The sequence below is a fragment of the Meles meles genome, chromosome X (genome assembly GCF_922984935.1).
Source record: "Meles meles chromosome X, mMelMel3.1 paternal haplotype, whole genome shotgun sequence".
Lineage (NCBI taxonomy): Eukaryota > Metazoa > Chordata > Mammalia > Carnivora > Mustelidae > Meles > Meles meles.
In genome coordinates, this window is record NC_060087.1 from 23,671,653 (window position 1) to 23,689,526 (window position 17,874).

Consider the following 17,874-nt stretch of genomic DNA (forward strand, 5'->3'; position numbering starts at 1 on the left):
CATGTTGGACTAGTACTTATTTATCTTTTAACTGGAAGTTTATGCCTTTGACCACCTTTCTCCAATTGCCCCTAACCATGCCCCTCACCTATGGTAACCACAAATCTGATTTTTTTTATTAGTTTGGTGGTTTGTTTTAGATTCCACATATAAGTGAGATCAAAGAGTATTCATCTCTCTGATTTATTTCACTTATACTTCCCTCAAGGTTTGACCATGTTGTCACAAATGGAAAGATTTCCTTGTGTTGTTTTTTTACAGCTGAATAATATTCTATTTATATATACCACAACTTACTTATCCATTCATCAAAAGATATTTTGTTTCCATGGAAGAAGTAAAACTTCAGTACTTATAGAAAACCTGAAAGACTCCACCAAAAAACTGCTAGAAGTGATAAAAAAAATCAGTAAAGTGGCAGGATATAAAATCAACGCTCAGAAATCTGTTTCATTTCTATATGCCAATGAAGCAGCAGAAAGAGTCATTAAGGAATCAGTCCCATTTACAACTGCACCCAAAACAGTAAGACACCCAGGAATAAACCTAACAGAAGAGGTAAAAGACTTATGCTCTGAAAATTATAAAACACAGATGAAAGAAATTGAAGATGACACAAAGAAATGGAAAGACATTCCATGCTCACGGAAGGATGAATTTGGTTAAAATGTCTATACTACTCATATTTTGGCTATGTAAGTAACATTGTTGTGAACACAGGGTGAGGTGTGCAGATGTTGAATTAGTGCTTTTGTTTTCTTCAGATATATTCCCAGAAATGGGAGTGCTGGATTCTTCAGATATATTCCCAGAAATGGGAGTGCTTTTGTTTTCTTCAGATATATTCCCAGAAATGGGATTGTTCTATTTTTAATTTTAAGGGAACTCCATACTATTTTCCACAGTGGCTGCATCAATTTACATGCCTACCAATAGTGTACAAGGGTTCCTTCTTCTCCACATTCATGCCAGAAAATCAAACTATTTAACATAGAATGCCCTTTATATCCCGAAATTATCAATTTTTTCTCCTTTCCTACCATCTAGTCTCACCAAATGACTGATCTTTCATCAAGACGTGCATCATCATAATGTTAATTTTCCCTGTCCTTATTTCTTCTGGAGTTGTATTGTTCTTGCCCTCTCCCCAGCCCATTTTTCTCCTCATCTTTCAAGACTTACTAAAAATGATATTACTTCCTCAGTGAAAGTCTTCTTCAGGCACTCTAGGCAGTAATAGTTGTTCTCTTTTCCTCTGTGTTCCTATGGCATTTTCCACATTGTTTTTATGGCTTATTATTTGGTACTGAAATGGTTTATTTTTAAGATACTTCTAATAGATTGAGGGCAAGGGTCTTAATTTATCTTTGTATATTCAGGGTATAGTTCAATGCTTTATATTCAGAACTTAATAAATAATGACTAAATAATAACCACTCCATACACTGCCTCAGTCATCATTTCGAATATTCTGCTCATATTTAGTACAACTATATCTGTAAAAGGCAGAATTGAACTAAATCTTTATTTCTCAAACATTTGTTTTAATCAGCAATTGCAAATGATGTTGGTTTTTTTTCTACCTCTGATGGACAGCTAATGTTTTTCTAGAATGTGCTTGAAGGGTGCCACATTTTGATGAGGAGAAGGTGAAAAGTATTCTGTTTAATCAGTGCTGTTATTGATATGAGGAGGATGATAGCTGGATTTTTGCTATCAATTTGCTATTAACAGTCTTGTTTTCCTAAATCTGTAATATCAATTTCTTTCATGTTTATCTGTGTTTTTGTAGATGCCAAATGCAAGGGCCAAAAGAGAAAAGTACAGCTAAGAATTTATGATCAAAAATATGTCTAAACTGAATTTTTCTGATGTGTAAACTATGACTATATTGTAAAACATGCACAGAATACACATTTTACAATCAAACTGTGCTGTATTGATTTCTGTTCTTATATGATTGATCTCTTTAACATAACATTCTAAATGATTTGGTACCAAGCAATGGTTTGTGAAAACAGAAGGTATATTAAAATAATATATTTCTAACATTCTTACTTTTCAAAAGTAGAAAAGGAAATCAAGTAGAATCCAAGAAACTGACATGAAAAGAAAAAGCAAGACATGTCCATAGATTAGCAACTTTTTATAGTTATTTAAATGCTATAAGAGAAGGATGAATTATTTATAAGTACTCTAAATCCCTTACCTGTAGGTTTTTACACTTATATTCCCTTGATTCAATGCCTAAAGGGAGTGTGATAGCAAAAGAGTAAAATCCCTGGATCTACAGTCATACAATAGTTCACAGAGATAACCTGTGCACTCCCTATGGGTAATATGGACTTCAAAAGAAGTTTTAAAAGACTACCTATTGTGAGAGCATTTCGATTTCCATCCACTCCACAATCTAAGCTGACAACAAAATGTTATCTCTTCAGGAATATGTAGAATGTATCCTTCCATTTAACATTTGATTTTCTTTCTTGCTTTTAGTGTACAACTATGGAAAATGGAGAATATCTTAAACAGCATGCTATTTATCAAAAAGTGAATGAAAGGGCATTTGACAACATTCATAAATTGGACTAAATATTAAAAGGATATGCCCTCTGAGTGAAGAAATATTTGTAATGGAAAGATTGAGCTTCCTCTTTTATTTCTTCAAGTAAAATATGAATTCTGAAATCCAATCAATTCTCAATCATGTAGTATTTATTAACCATTTATGAAGCACCAGTATTCTATAGTACTATTCTAGATAGTTAGTAGATGTTTAAAGAAATTAAAGATATACAAACAAATGTAAGAACTGGCTGTATTTATAATTAGTCCCCACCTAAATATCCTCCACATACCCAAAAGCCTGATGGAAATTTAGAAACTAAACATGTTTACAATCTGCTGACCTCAAAATTTCTACTTACCCTGAGGTCTAAGGCATTAAACCCTCCTTACAATCAAATGTGGAATTCCTCATTACAATCAATTGTGAAATTCCTAACAATAAATTCACTATTTCTACTGAAACAACAATGACAAGGATATTGTACTTCATTATGTTTAAACAGTCCAGAATAATATAGTAGACTGAGCCTAGCTATAATTATTCCTCTATAAATATATTAACAAAATCTCATGGATTATTTTATTGGGCTATTTAGGTTGATGGTAAGTGAAAGAAAAGATGAAGCTATAGGTTATGCTTTTGAAAGGCAATCTAAATAGGATTATTTACAGAGGTAGGGCAATGTGGAGTCCTGTTTGAAAAGTGGGTTAGGTAAGTATTACAGAAGAAATTTGCATATGTGCAAATTTTGCATATCTGTATACATTTGCCTACATGACTTTCAGTATATATTTTCCAGGCTAAAAGCACGTTAGCACATAGCATAGAAAATAAAAGTCTATATTTCATTTAATATCAAACTTTGTAGAATCTTACAACTGGAAAAACATTTTACATTAGTCAACCAAATTTTCCCATGTTCCACATGAAAAAATGATTTTAACATTGCCCTTACCCCACAAAGGCCCATTATTTTTAGCTGTTAAAGATAATTTTAGCAGATACAAAACATGGAGATAGCAAGAGACATGAAAAATCCTTACTCTAAATAAATGCCCCTTAAAAATATTTGTGATATAAGATGTATTTTAAAATATCTCATTTAAAGTATTTCTCATTGATAATTGGTTAAACATTCTTTGTGATTATTTACTATGGGCCAAGCACAGTGCTAAATTCTAGAGATTTCATTTGGTAAAATAATTTCCTCTATCATTAAGCTCATAATTTAGAAAGAAAAATAAACATGTATGCCCCTATCATTTTTCTAATTCAGATGATGTAATATTTAATTTCATAAAATATACCTGGTAACCTTGTATTGCTTTATGATGTGCAAAAAACTTTCACATACTTGTATTCATGAAATTCTTATAACTGTGAATTTGGTACTGTTATCATTGCTAGAATAATAATTACAGATAACCAAGAACAGACATACATGTAACTGAGAAGAACATACTCTTGTCAAGAAAATCATGTCTATTTAACAGAAAAAGAAGTGTTTAATTTCTAAGAGATTTATATCATTAAAAGTTTAATTAATATTATATCATATGATTTATGACAATATTTTAGAAGGCTATTTTCTACTAAAACAAAGAAATCTCAACAATTATCAAGGCATTATTATTGCATTGTAGGAATGGTTAGAGAAGGGGATTTTAGTTAAACTGAATTACAGTTTAACTAAGAATCCTCTATGTGTTAAATAGAACAGCCTAAGGCAAGGATACTGATGTGTAAGCTATGGGAACATGTGGCCCTAAGCCCTCTCATAAGTGTACAATTATATTGCTTGCTTTCACAAGTTATTTCCTTTTAGAAATATAGCACTTACCAACCACAAATCTTTAATATAGTGAAACATAGCACCAACCACAAAGTTGAAAGAAAGGTCAGAAATCATAAAGCTTAAATTATTGCTTCTGACATTCTAGAAAACAAAGTAACCTGAACAAACCATTTCAATAGAATAAAAAAAAAACAGAAAACAAAAATGCTGGACAAAATATTTTTAAAATATTTTAACTGCATCCAAGAATTAAAAAACTAGTAAAGAATTACTCAGAAGCCAATAAGATAAAAGTAAGCTAGAACCCAGAAGAAAAATAAGTTGAGGGATGGCGTTCAACTTGTCAATGCTTGACAAAAAGGTCAACCTGAACTTTAGTTTTCAGATCGTCTCAAGACCCAGAGGGAAATATGCAAATCCCAGGAGTGAGCCAAGTTGGTTATCTAATAGGAAATAACTGCCCCCCTGACCCCAACACACAACCAGAGAGCTAGGGTCTCAAGGAACTATGCCTTCAAAATAAGAATATACTAAAATCAAGTCTGCCTCCCTCCCCACCTACCTCAAGAATGAAAAAAAAAAAAAAAAAGTCCCACTGAACTTCGATAATGAATGCAGGGAAAGAGAAATAAATCCTCCTTGAGGAATACAGCCTTATATGATTTTGCAACTTGAATTTCCCTACATGAGTAGTCTGAAAAATCTCTAGCCAAGAATTTAAAGCACCCAGATCTGGTAAAACCTCCTGATAGCCTGCAGAAGAAAATGAACATAATTTTTGGATAAACTCACCATTAAAACCCAGGTTTCAAAGGATTTCCAGAGGCAAAGTTTCCAGAAGGATGAACTCAAATTCAAAAATCACAAAATACAAAATGAAATAAAATATAAGAAAGGCAGCAAAAGCATCAGACATTGTAATCAGACCTACAAATACTCCATATATTTGAATTATTAGAAAGAGAACATAAAAATAATATGAAAGATTTAAAAATAAAAGAAGTAGTTAAATATCAGATAAATAAGGAAATATAAAATAAACATATAAAAATATCAGTATTGAACTTGAAGAATTGAAAAATATAATACTGAATATGACAAGTTCAATAGGTGAGGAAACACGCTTGATGAAATTTAAAATCAATTTTAATTTAAAAAATTATTTATGTGCACCTGGGTGGCTCAGTGGGTTAAAGCCTCTGCCTTCAGCTCAGGTCATGATCCCAGGGTCCTAGGATCAAGCCCCACATCGGGCTCTCTGCTCAGCGGGCAGCCTGCTTCCTCCTCTCTCTCTGCCTGCCTCTCTGCCTACTTGTGATCTCTGTCTGTCAAATAAACAAATAAAATATTTAAAAAATCATTTAAAAAACATAATAGAAGGACACTTCCATAGTTGGATAAAAGAGAAGGCCATAAAACCTATAATAAAAATCACAATTAATGGAAAAACATGAATGTTCCCTTTAGTTTTAGGAACATGGTATGGCTTCTACTGGACATTATGCTGAGGTTAAAAATCAGTATAATCAATGAAGAAAAATAAGTCAAATTATTAGAAAAGGAAAAATAAGATTATCATTTTTCTCTGATAATAGCACTATGTCTTTTAAAAAAACACCATCTAGGGGTGCCTGGGTGGCAAAGATGGTTATGTGTTTGACTTTGGTTTCAGCTCAGGTCATGATATCAGGGTCCTGAGATCAAACCCTGTGTCAGACTCTGTACTTAGTTTGGAGTCTGCTTGAGATTCTCTGCCCTGGTCTCTCTGCCCCTCCTGCTTGTGCTCTCACAAACACTATCTCTCTCAAATAAATAAATAAATAAATAAGTCTTTAAAAAAATCAAGGGTACTAAATGAGAAAAATATGCGGCCAAGAAATATTTTATCCAGCTAGGTTGTCACTGAAAATGGAAAGAGAGATAAAAAGCTTCCAGAAGAAACAGAAACTAAAAGAATCTGTAGTCACCAACCAGCCCTACAAAAAATATTGAAAGGGATCCTCTAAGCAGAGAGAGAGCCCAAAAGTAACATAGAAAGGAACAGAGACAATATACAGTAACTGTCACCTTGCAGGCAATACAATAGCACTAAATTCATATCTTTCAATAGTTACCCTGAATGTAAATGGGCTAAATGCTCCAATGAAAAGACACATGGGATCAGAATGCATAAAAAAATCAAGACTCATCAATATGCTGTCTGCAAGAGACTCATTTTAGACACAGAGACACCTCCAGATTTAAAGTGAGGGTAGACAACAATTTCTCACACTAATGGACATCAAAAGAAAGCTGGGGTCACAATCCTTATATCAGACAAATTGGATTTTAAACCAAAGACAGTAATAAGAGATGAGGAAGGACACCATATCATACTTAAAGGGTCTATCCAACAAGATCTAACAAGTGTAAATATTTATGCCCCTAAAATGGGAGCAGTTAATTATATAAGTCAATTAATAACAAAATCAAAGAAACACATTGACAATAATATTATGATAGTAGGGCACTTTAACAACCCCCTCCTGAAATGGACAGATCATCTAAACAAAAGATCAACAAGAAAATAAGGCTTTTGAATGACACACTGGACCAGATGGACTTCACAGATATATTCAGAACATTCCATCCCAAAGCAACAGAATACACATTCTTCTCTAGTGTACGTGGAACATTCTCCAGAATAGGTCACAACTTGGGTCACAGATCAGGTCTCAACCAGTACCAAAGAACTGGGATCACTCGTTGCATATTTTCAGATCACAATGCTTTGAAACTAGAACTTAACCACAAGAGGAAAGTTGAAATGAACTCAAATACATGGAAGATAAAGAGCATCCTACTAAAGAATGAATGGATCAACCAGGAAATTAAAGAAGAATTTTAAAAAATTCATGGAAACAAATGAAAATGAAAACACAACTGCTCAAAATCTGTGGGACACAGCAAAAGGGGTCCTGAGAGTAAAGTATATAGCAATACATGGCTTTTTCAAGAAACAAAAAAGGTTTCAAGTACATAACCTAACGGTACACCTAAAGGAGCTGGAGAAAGAAGAGCAAAGAAAGCCTAAACCAAGCCAGAGAAGAGAAATATTAAAGGTCAGAGCAGAAATCAATGAAACAGAAACCAAAAGAACAGAAGAACAGATCAATGAAGCCAGGAGCTTGTTCTTTGAAAGAATTAAAAAGACTAATAAGTCCCTGGGCAGACTTATCAACAAAAAAAGAGAAAGGCCCCAAACAAATAAAATCATGAATGAAAGAGGAGAGCTCACAACCAAAACCAAAGAAATACAAACAATTATAAGAATATATTATGAGCAACTATATGCAAACAAATTAGACAATCTGGAAGAAATTGATGCATTCCTAGAGTCATATAAACTACCAAAGCTGAACCAGGAAGAAACAGAAAACCTGAACAGACCCATAACCACCAAGTAAATCAAAACAGTAATCAGAACTCTCCCAATGAACAAGAGCCCAGGGCCAGATGGCTTCCCAAAGAATTCTACCAAACATTTAAAGAATTAATACCTATTCTCCTGAAACTGTTCCAAAAAATAGAAATGGAAGGAAGACTTCCAAACTCATTTTATGAGTCCAGCATTACCTTGATCCCAAAACCAGACAAAGACCTCACCAAACAGGAGAATTAGAGACGAATATCTCTGATTAACATAGATGCAAAAATTCTCACCAAAATACTAGCCAAAAGGATTCAACAGTACATTAAAAGGAGTATTCACCACAACCAAGTGGGATTTATTCCAGGGCTGCAGGGTTGGTTCAACATCCACAAATCAATCAATGTGATACAACACATTAATAAAAGAAAGAACAAGAACCATATGATACTCTCAATAGATGCTGAAAAAGCATTTGACAAAGTACAGCATCCCTTCCTGATCAAAACTCTTCAAAGTGTAGGGAAAGAGGGCACATACCTCAATATTATCAAAGCCATCTATGAAAAACCTACCGCAAATATCATTCTCAATGGAGAAAAATGGAAAGCTTTTCCGCTAAGGTCAGGAACACGGCAGGGATGTCCATTATCACCACTGATATTCAACATAGTACTAGCAGTCCTAGCCTCAGCAATCAGACAACAAAAAGAAATTAAAGGCTTCCAAATCGGCAAAGAAGAAGTCAAATTATCACTCTTCGCAGATGATATGATACTATATGTGGAAAACCCAAAAGACTCTACTCCAAAACTGCTAGAACTTGTACAGGAATTCAGTAAGGTGTCAGGATATAAAATCAATGCACAGAAATCAGTTGAATTTCTGTACACCAACAACAAGACAGAAGAAAGAGAAATTAAGGAGTCAATCCCATTGACAATTGCACCCAAAACCATAAGATACCTAGGAATAAACCTAACCAAAGAGGCTATGAATCTATATGCAGAAAACTATAAAGGACTCATGAAAGAAATTGAGGAAGACACAAAGAAATGGAAAAATGTTCCATGCTCCTGGATTGGAAGAATAAATATTGTGAAAATGTCTATGCTACCTAAAGCAATCTACACATTTAATGCAATCTCTACCAAAATACCATCCATTTTTTTCAAAGAAATGGAACAAATAATCCTAAAATTTATATGGAACCAGAAAAGACCTCGAATAGCCAAGGGAATATTGAAAAAGAAAGCCAAAGTTGGTGGTATCACAATTCTGGACGTCAAGCTCTATTACAAAGCTGTCATCATCAAGACAGCATGGTACTGGCACAAAAACAGACACATAGATCAATGGAACAGAATAGAGAGCCCAGAAATAGACCCTCAACTCTATGGTCCACTAATCTCCGACAAAGCAGGAAAGAATGTTCAATGGAAAAAGGACAGCCTCTTCAATAAATGGTGCTGGGAAAATTGGACAGCCACATGCAGAAAAATGAAATTGGACCACTTCCTTACACCACACACAAAAATAGACTCGAAATGGATGAAGGACCTCAATGTGAGAAAGGAATCCATCAAAATCCTTGAGGAGAACACAGGCAGTAACCTCTTTGACCTCAGCCGCAGCAACATTCTTCCTAGGAACATCGGCAAAGGCAAGGGAAGCAAGGGCAAAAATGAACTATTGGGATTTCATCAAGATCAAAAACTTTTGCACAGCAAAGGAAACAGTTAACAAAACCAAAAGACAACTGACAGAATGGGAGAAGATATTTGCAAACGACATATCAGATAAAGGGCTAGTATCCAAAGTCTATAAGGAACTTAGCAAACTCAACACCCAAAGAACAAACAATCCAATCAAGAAACGGGCAGAGGACATGAACAGACATTTCTGCAAAGAAGACATCCAGATGGCCAACAGACACATGAAATAGTGCTCCACATCACTCGGCATCAGGGAAATACAAATCAAAACCACAATGAGATATCTCCTCACACGAGTCAGAATGGCTAAAATTAACAAGTCAGGAAATGACAGATGCTGGCGAGGATGCGGAGAAAGGGGAACCCTCCTACACTGTTGGTGGGAATGCAAGCTGGTGCAACCACTCTGGAAAACAGCATGGAGGTTCCTCAAAATGTTGAAAATAGAACTACTGTATGACTCAGCAATTGCACTACTGGGTATTTACCCTAAAGATACAAACATAGTGATCCAAAAGGCCACGTGCACCAGAATGTTTATAGCAGCCATGTCTACAATAGCCAAACTATGGAAAGAACCTAGATGTCCATCAATAGATGAATGGATAAAGAAGATGTGGTATATATATATATATATATATATATATACACAATGGAATACTATGCAGCCATCAAAAGAAATGAAATCTTGCCATTTGCGACAACATGGATGGAACTAGAGGGTATCATGCTTAGTGAAATAAGTCAATCAGAGAAAGACAACTGTCACATGATCTCCCTGATATGAGGACGTGGAGATGCAACATGGGGGGTTAGGGGGATAGGAGAAGAATAAATGAAACAAGCTGGGATTGGGAGGGAGACAAACCATAAATGACTCTTAATCTCACAAAACAAACTGGGGGTTGCTGGGGGGTGGGGTGTTGGGAGAGGGTAGGGGGTTATGGACACTAGGGAGGGTATGTGCTATGGTGAGGGCTGTGAAGTGTGTAAACCTGGCGATTCACAGATCTGTACCCCTGGGGATAAAAATACATTATATGTTTATTAAAAAAAAAAAGAAAGGATGAATACCCAACTTTTGTAGCAACATGGACGGGACTGGAAGTGATTATGCTGAGTGAAATAAGTCAAGCAGAGAGAGTCAAGTATCATATGGTTTCACTGATTTGTGGAGCATAACAAATGACATGGAGGACATTGGGAGATGGAGAGGAGAAGGAAGTTGAGGGAAATTGGAAGGGAAGGCGAACCATAAGAGACTATGGACTCTGAAAAACAATCTGAGGGTTTTGAAGGGGCGGGGGTGGGAGGTTGGGGGAACCAGGTGGTGGGTAATAGGAGGGCACGTATTGCATGGAGCGCAGGGTGTTGTGCAAAAACAATGAATACTGTTACGCTGAAAAAATAAATAAATAAAAATTAAAAGTAAAATAAAATAATGAAGTCATACATTTGCAATGATGTGGATGGAACTTGAGGGTATTATGCTTAGCAAAATAAGTCAATCAGAGAAAGACAATTATCCTATGATCTCACTGATATGTGGAATTTAAGAAACATGGCAGAGGACGTTAGGGGAAGAGAGGAAAAAATGAAACAAAAAGAAACCAGAGAGGACGACAAGCCATAAGAGACTCTTAATCTCAGGAAACAAACTGAGGGTTGCTGGAATGGGGTGGGAGGCATGCAGTGGCTGTGTTATAGACATTGAGGAGGGTATGTGTTGTGGTGAGCACTGTGAATTGTGTAAGACTGATGAATCATAGACCTGTACCCCTGAAGCAAATAATACATTTTATGTTAGTAATAATAAAAATAATAAAAATTTTCCATGGAGAAGCAACATGGGGGGTTAGGGGGATAGGAGAAGAATAAATGAAACAAGATGGGATTGGGAGGGAGACAAACCATAAATGACTCTTAATCTCACAAAACAAACTGGGGGTTGCTGGGGGGAGGTGGGGTTGGGAAAGAGGGAGGGGGTTATGGACATTGGGGAGGGTATGTGCTATCGTGAGTGCTGTGAAGTGTGTAAACCTGGAGATTCACAGACCTGTACCCCTGGGGATAAAAATACATTATATGTTTATTAAAAAAAAATTGGAAGGGGAGGCGAACCATAAGAGATTATGGACTCTGAAAAACAACCTGAGGGTTTTGAAGGGTCAGGGGTGGGAGGTTGGGGGAACAGGTGGTGGGTAATAGGGAGGGCACGTTTTGCATGGAGCACTGGGTGTTGTGCAAAAACAATGAATACTGTTAGGCTGAAAAAATAAATAAATTTAAAGAAACAGAATGTTTAGAACAAAAAAAATAATAAAAATTTTAAAATAAAAAATCACCATCTACAGATTTTTTAATTACAAATAAGTTTCTAAAAAGTTGCTTGATTTAAAAAAATCAATGTATAAAAATCAGTTGCACTTCTAATTAATAGTAGCAAGCAGATGGAAAGTGTAACTTTTCAATTTTCACATTTATATTCAGAGTAGAGCCTACATTGCTATTCACAGTTAAACAAATATTAATGGAGTGAAGAACCACATAACTAATGTTTAGTCACAAAGTAGAATATTGTCAGCACTGCAGCAACCCCCTACATACTTCTCCTTAATCATAACTACTTCCTTCTCCCTAAGTGTCAACACTATCTTGGTTTGGGACATAATAATTCCCTTATTTTTACCACTAACTTTTAAAAAATATATATATTATTTATTTATTCAAGAGAGAAAGAGAGAGCATGAATGGAGGGGTATTGGTTAGAGGAAGAGTGAGAAACAGGCTACCAGCTAACCAGAGAGCCCCATATGGGTCTTGATCCTGGACCCTGGGATCATGACCTGAGCTGAAGGCAGAGGCTTAACTGATTGAGTCACAGAGGAGTCCCTACAACTAAATTTAACATACATGTAGGCATGCATAAACAATATAAATTACTTTTGCTTGGTTTTCATTTTTATACAAATGTAATCATACTTAAAATTCTTTCATATTTTGCCACTTCTGTCAATGTATCAATAAGAAAAAGACAAGTAATTAAATAGAAAAAAAATGGGCAAGGTACCTAGAGAAGGACTTTGCAAAAGATGAAACTTAAGTAATGAATAAACATATAAATAATCACATCAATCTCATTACTAACTAAGAAAATGCAAATTGAAGACACAATTAGATGCTATTTCATACCCAACAGAGTCAGGGAAAAAAATCAAACACATATAGGGATGTGAATTAACTAGAACTCTCATGTACTATGGTGAAATGTGACTTGGTATCACCACTTTGGAAAATGAACCGGCTTTATTTATAAAGTGCAACTAGAAATGCACATATTCTATGTGCTAACTTTTCCACTTTCAGGTAAATTATAATAAACAAGTAAACTCTTGCTTAACTAATCATGATATATTCATATAAACAGTTCTTAGGAGCATTGTTTTTAGAGCAAAACCAGGAAGCTACTCAAATGCAATAAAACAGATAATTAAAATAATAAATGAATTACAATTTATAAATACTATACAATACGACAAAATTGATGAGTTATAGTTATAAATCATGAGGGTGAATACAAATACTAACATTTCTGGACCTCAGACCCTTTTTCTATAAAATTAAGGGTTTTCCCAAAAAAGGAATTTATATTACCCCTCACAAGCAAACTGAAAAGGAAAATCCCTTAAGAACAGATTTTTAATACTAAAAAAATAACATTATTCATTAAAGAATAATTCAGGATAGTGGAGCCTGGGTGGCTCAGTTGGTTAAGCAAATGACTCTTGATTTCTGCTCAGGTCATAATCTCAGGGTTGTAAGATCCAGCCTGCTTAAAGATTCTCTCTTGTTCTCCTCCTGTCCCTCCCCCCACTCTCTCTCTAGAAAAAAAAAAAGAATGATTCTGGATATATTATGCAGGAGTTCAGTGATTTCATTTACATAATTTTTCACTCAACCCTTTTTATTTTTTTAAGATTTTATTTATTTAAGAGTGAGTGACAGAAATAGTGACTGAAATAGTGAAAGAGAGCACAAGCAGCAGGCTCCCCACCAAGCAGGGAGCCCAACATGGGGCTAGATTCCAGGACTCTGGGATCATGGCCTTAGCCAAAGAGGACACTTAACCAACTAGCCACCCAGGCGGCCCTCAACAGTGGTTTTCTTGTTGTTGTTGTTGTTTTACAGGGGTCTTTTATATGCAGATGGAGGAATAGTCCATAGTGCAAGGTTATGCCCAAGCAGAATACTGGCCAAAGTGGGTAAAAAATGTGACTAGTTACAACATTTTACCAAGAAATATTTACAGTTAGAAAACCAGGTTGAGGAAATGTGCTGTCAGGAGGGAAAATATAAATCCAAAGCCGAACAGAACAAAAAAAATGCTAAGAAGAGAGAGGGAGCTGATGAATAACATCTGAAGAAGGTAATCGACAGGCTGTAAGTATATGTCAAAATATACTGGAAGAGGAAGTCTGAGTAAGTTTGGTCCTGTTATTTCTGTTAGGAGTGCTTCCTTATATTGGCAAAACAACACTGGACATCTTAAATGACTCTATGTAAATAAAATCAACTAAATCCATTTGAGAGGTTGGGATGGGGAAGGAGAATTGATTTTCACCAGCATTACAAATTGAAAATTAATTTCCAATCACTTTTACATTTTTGAGAAACTGATTACATAATCAGTAGCAGAAGGGGAGGCACTAGAATGACATAGTAATGGGGAGATTATATTTAAACATAGGAACATTGATCATTACAGTAAAATATTTACTTTTTCCCTTATGACTTTTAATGAAACATCAATAATTGAAAATGTAGGTCAATTTTATTTTGTCTACTAGGAGACAAGTATCATTGTAGCCTTGTATCCTACAGACTCTCAAATTGTATTTCTCAGCTGCTGGCCATTGGCTTACCAGGCCATACTTTCATTGCTTTGTACCTAGAACCATCTTTGCCCCTCATTAATTTGACAATAATTGGTTTCTCTACCCTCTTTGTTCTCTCTCTCATTCATGGGTCCAGACCAAAGAGGTGGTCTTCAAGTTCACCATTCTGGAACATTTTTGTAAATTGATGAGGGTCAGATTCAATGATTTAAAATCCTACACCAGATACCTGTTGTATCATGTCTAATTTACTATTATCCTAGGTAGGTAGTATAGGCATAGTAATTCAATATCTTCATCTTTGCAATAAAACATTGGGAAATAAAAGCCAAATTTAAGTCAGAAATAATATTTAATTTTAGGAATATTGAGTTGGTTTTCCCAAAGGCAGAGATGGAGATGGGGATTCTTGAGCAAGTAATTTATGGGGGGATGTTCTCAGGAGAAAGGAAGTTAAGGAAGCAGATACAGCAGGTAAAACAAACAAACAAAAAAATAAACAAAAAACAAGAATGTGGTTTATCCTGGAGTTTACATTGAGCATGAATCTTACAGGGGATGCTGGAGCATGAACTACACCAGAGTAGGTACTGCCATTTGTATGCCCATACCAGTCTGCTTCTGAGAGTGTGGGTAGCACTAAGTTTAGGGGAGTACATTATCTCTCCAGGAAGATTAAGGCAATTCTCTAGAGAGGGGCCAGCTATAAATGTTGGTAGCCAAAACCCATGACAGCTGAAGGACAGGAACAACAGCCAGGTAAAGAGGATCTTGATATGGTGCCAAGAAGGTCTACTAGAAGCAGAAAGAAATTTCCTACAAACACTTTCAATGATTACTGGACCATGGAATTGATATAATAAAAGTTGCCAAGTTTGAATTCTGTACAATATATTGTTTGATACTTCACAAGCATATTCCAATTTACTAGAACAAAAAGACTGGTTTTTAAGAATACCTTCAGTTTAAAATGAGATAGGATCTACCCTATTTTCTATTAAGATTTCACTGAGAACAATACTTATGAACTGAATCACTGATGATTGTCAAATGGAAGGAACTATACCAATACAAACTGCAGCATTTCAAAATATTTGACAGAATAATGAGGATTAGGGCATTTTAAGATTCTTGTATAATTTTTAAAATATTATATTAATAAAATACAAGTAAATCACATGTATCTGACCAAAAAAGGGGAAAACTTCATAAAGAGAGATATTTCCCCCAGAGAACTCTGAGTAGAAACACATAGCTTTTCCCTCAAAAAAAGTCTAAAATCAACATTCATAAATTATCCCAAATCAGATATAATTTTAAAGAGACCCACTGGCAATAAGATTTATCATCATTTATAAACAAAAGAGCTGACTAATTACTATAAATGGTATCCATTAGATTTAAGCCAACCAAGATCTTGGGCCGCAGCTCAGGCTATCCAGTTTTACTACAAGTACCTTAACTTAGCAATTTTCCCTTCTTCCTACCTCATATAAATGAGACTGACCATCTTTCCATACCACCTAGTGTAAGATCCCTGAGCTTCATTCTTCTACTTCTGATGACACACTAAATACTGCTCCATTCCACTGTGCTCACTCCTACCCATTATTGAAAATAGTAGTAATTTTATTGCAAGGGGAAAGTGGAGGATATCAGTATTTGTTGAGTATCTCTTATAAGACAGGAAATGTACATGTTTTAATCAAGTAGTAAGTTTTGGGGGCACTTGAGTGGCTCAGTCGGTTAAGCATCTTCTTTGGCTCAGGTCATGATCCGAGCATTCTGGGATTGGGCCCCAGGTCAGGTCCTTGCTCAGAGGGGAGTGTACTTCTCCCTCTGGCCTTCCCCCTGCTCGTGCATACTCTCTCTAGCTCTCAAACAAAATCTTTTTTTAGAAAAAGTAGTAAATTTTCACTTCTATTATCTTTTTAAATAAACCTATAAACCTTATTCTCATCCTAAAGCCAGAGAAACATAACTTAAAAGCAGTTAAATAACTTGACAGATATCTTACAAATAATAAATGACTAGGTAGATACTTGAGCCCAAAGATTGGCCTCTTTAAACATCTGCACCCTATTATATCAGTGACTCCCAAAGTGCAGTCCCTGGACCAACAGCATTACCTCAGAACTTGTTGGAAGCTCAAGTTCTTGTACCTTATTCCAGACCTACTGACTAGATACTGTCAGATGTAGACCCAGAAATCTGCATGAGACTTTCAGATGATTCAGGTGCATCCTAAAATTTGAGAATTTCTGTCCTATACTGTATTTCTTTTTTTCAGTGAAAAGAAACAGATGATGTCTATAATCCAGCTTTATGTACTTTCTCCTATTGGAAATTCTATGATGTATGGACCCCAAAGATAACCCCAAACTTTGACTTTAAACACTGTTTCTATTAATAAGTTTATTCAAGGTTTTGTTTACTTTTTCCTTGATGCTAGTAAATAGTTCTATTTCCTGGACATCAACCTGAGTCTCTCCAACATTACCACACTTTTCACTTAATGCCTAATTATTCATTCATTCATCCATGCACTCTTCCATGCAACAACTTTATTTGAAAGCCTTCTGTGCCTCAGGGTCTTGTGCAAGGCAGGTTAATGGCCTCACAAAGAGGTTCATGTTCTAATGTCCAGAAATTCTGAATACATTATGCTACAGGGTAAAGGGAAGTTAAGCTTGCAGATAGAATTAAGGCTTTGAACCAGCTACTTTAAAATAGTGAGATTTTCCTGGATGATTAGCACTTTAAAAATGGAATACTTAGGAAGGGAAGGAAAATAAGATAAAAACAGAGAGGAAGGCAAGCCATAAGAGACTCTTAACTCTAGGAAACAAACTGAGGGTTGCTGGAGGTGGGGTGGGTAAGGGGATGGTGTGACCGGGTAATTCATTAATGCAGGTACTTGATGTAATGAGTACTGGGTGTTATATACAACTGATGAATCACTAAATTCTACCTCTGTAACTAGTAACACACTACATGTTAACTAAATTGAATTTAAATTAAAAAAATTATAAAATGAAAAAGATCTGTATGAGAAAAACCACAAAACTCTGCAGAGCAAAATCAAAGAATAACTAAATAACTATATAAATGGAGAGATAGCCTGAGTTCATGGACGGGAAGATTCAGTATTGTCAAGATGTCTTTTCCTCACAATTTGATCTATGGATTCAATACAATCCCAGACAAAATCCCAGAAAGTTATTTTATGGATGTCAATAAACTTATTCCAAAGTTTATATGGAGAGCAAAGACAAAACAAAAAGCTAAAACAATATGGACAGAAAAGAAGAAATTTGGAGGACTAATGCCACCTGCTTCAAGACTTCATATAAAGCTATAGTAATCAAGGCAATGTGGTTTTCAAGAAAGAACGGTCAAATTAATGGGACAATACAGAGAGCCCAGAAACAGACCCATGTAGTTACCTGATTTTTAATAGAAGAGCAGCAGAAATACAATGGAGCAAAGAT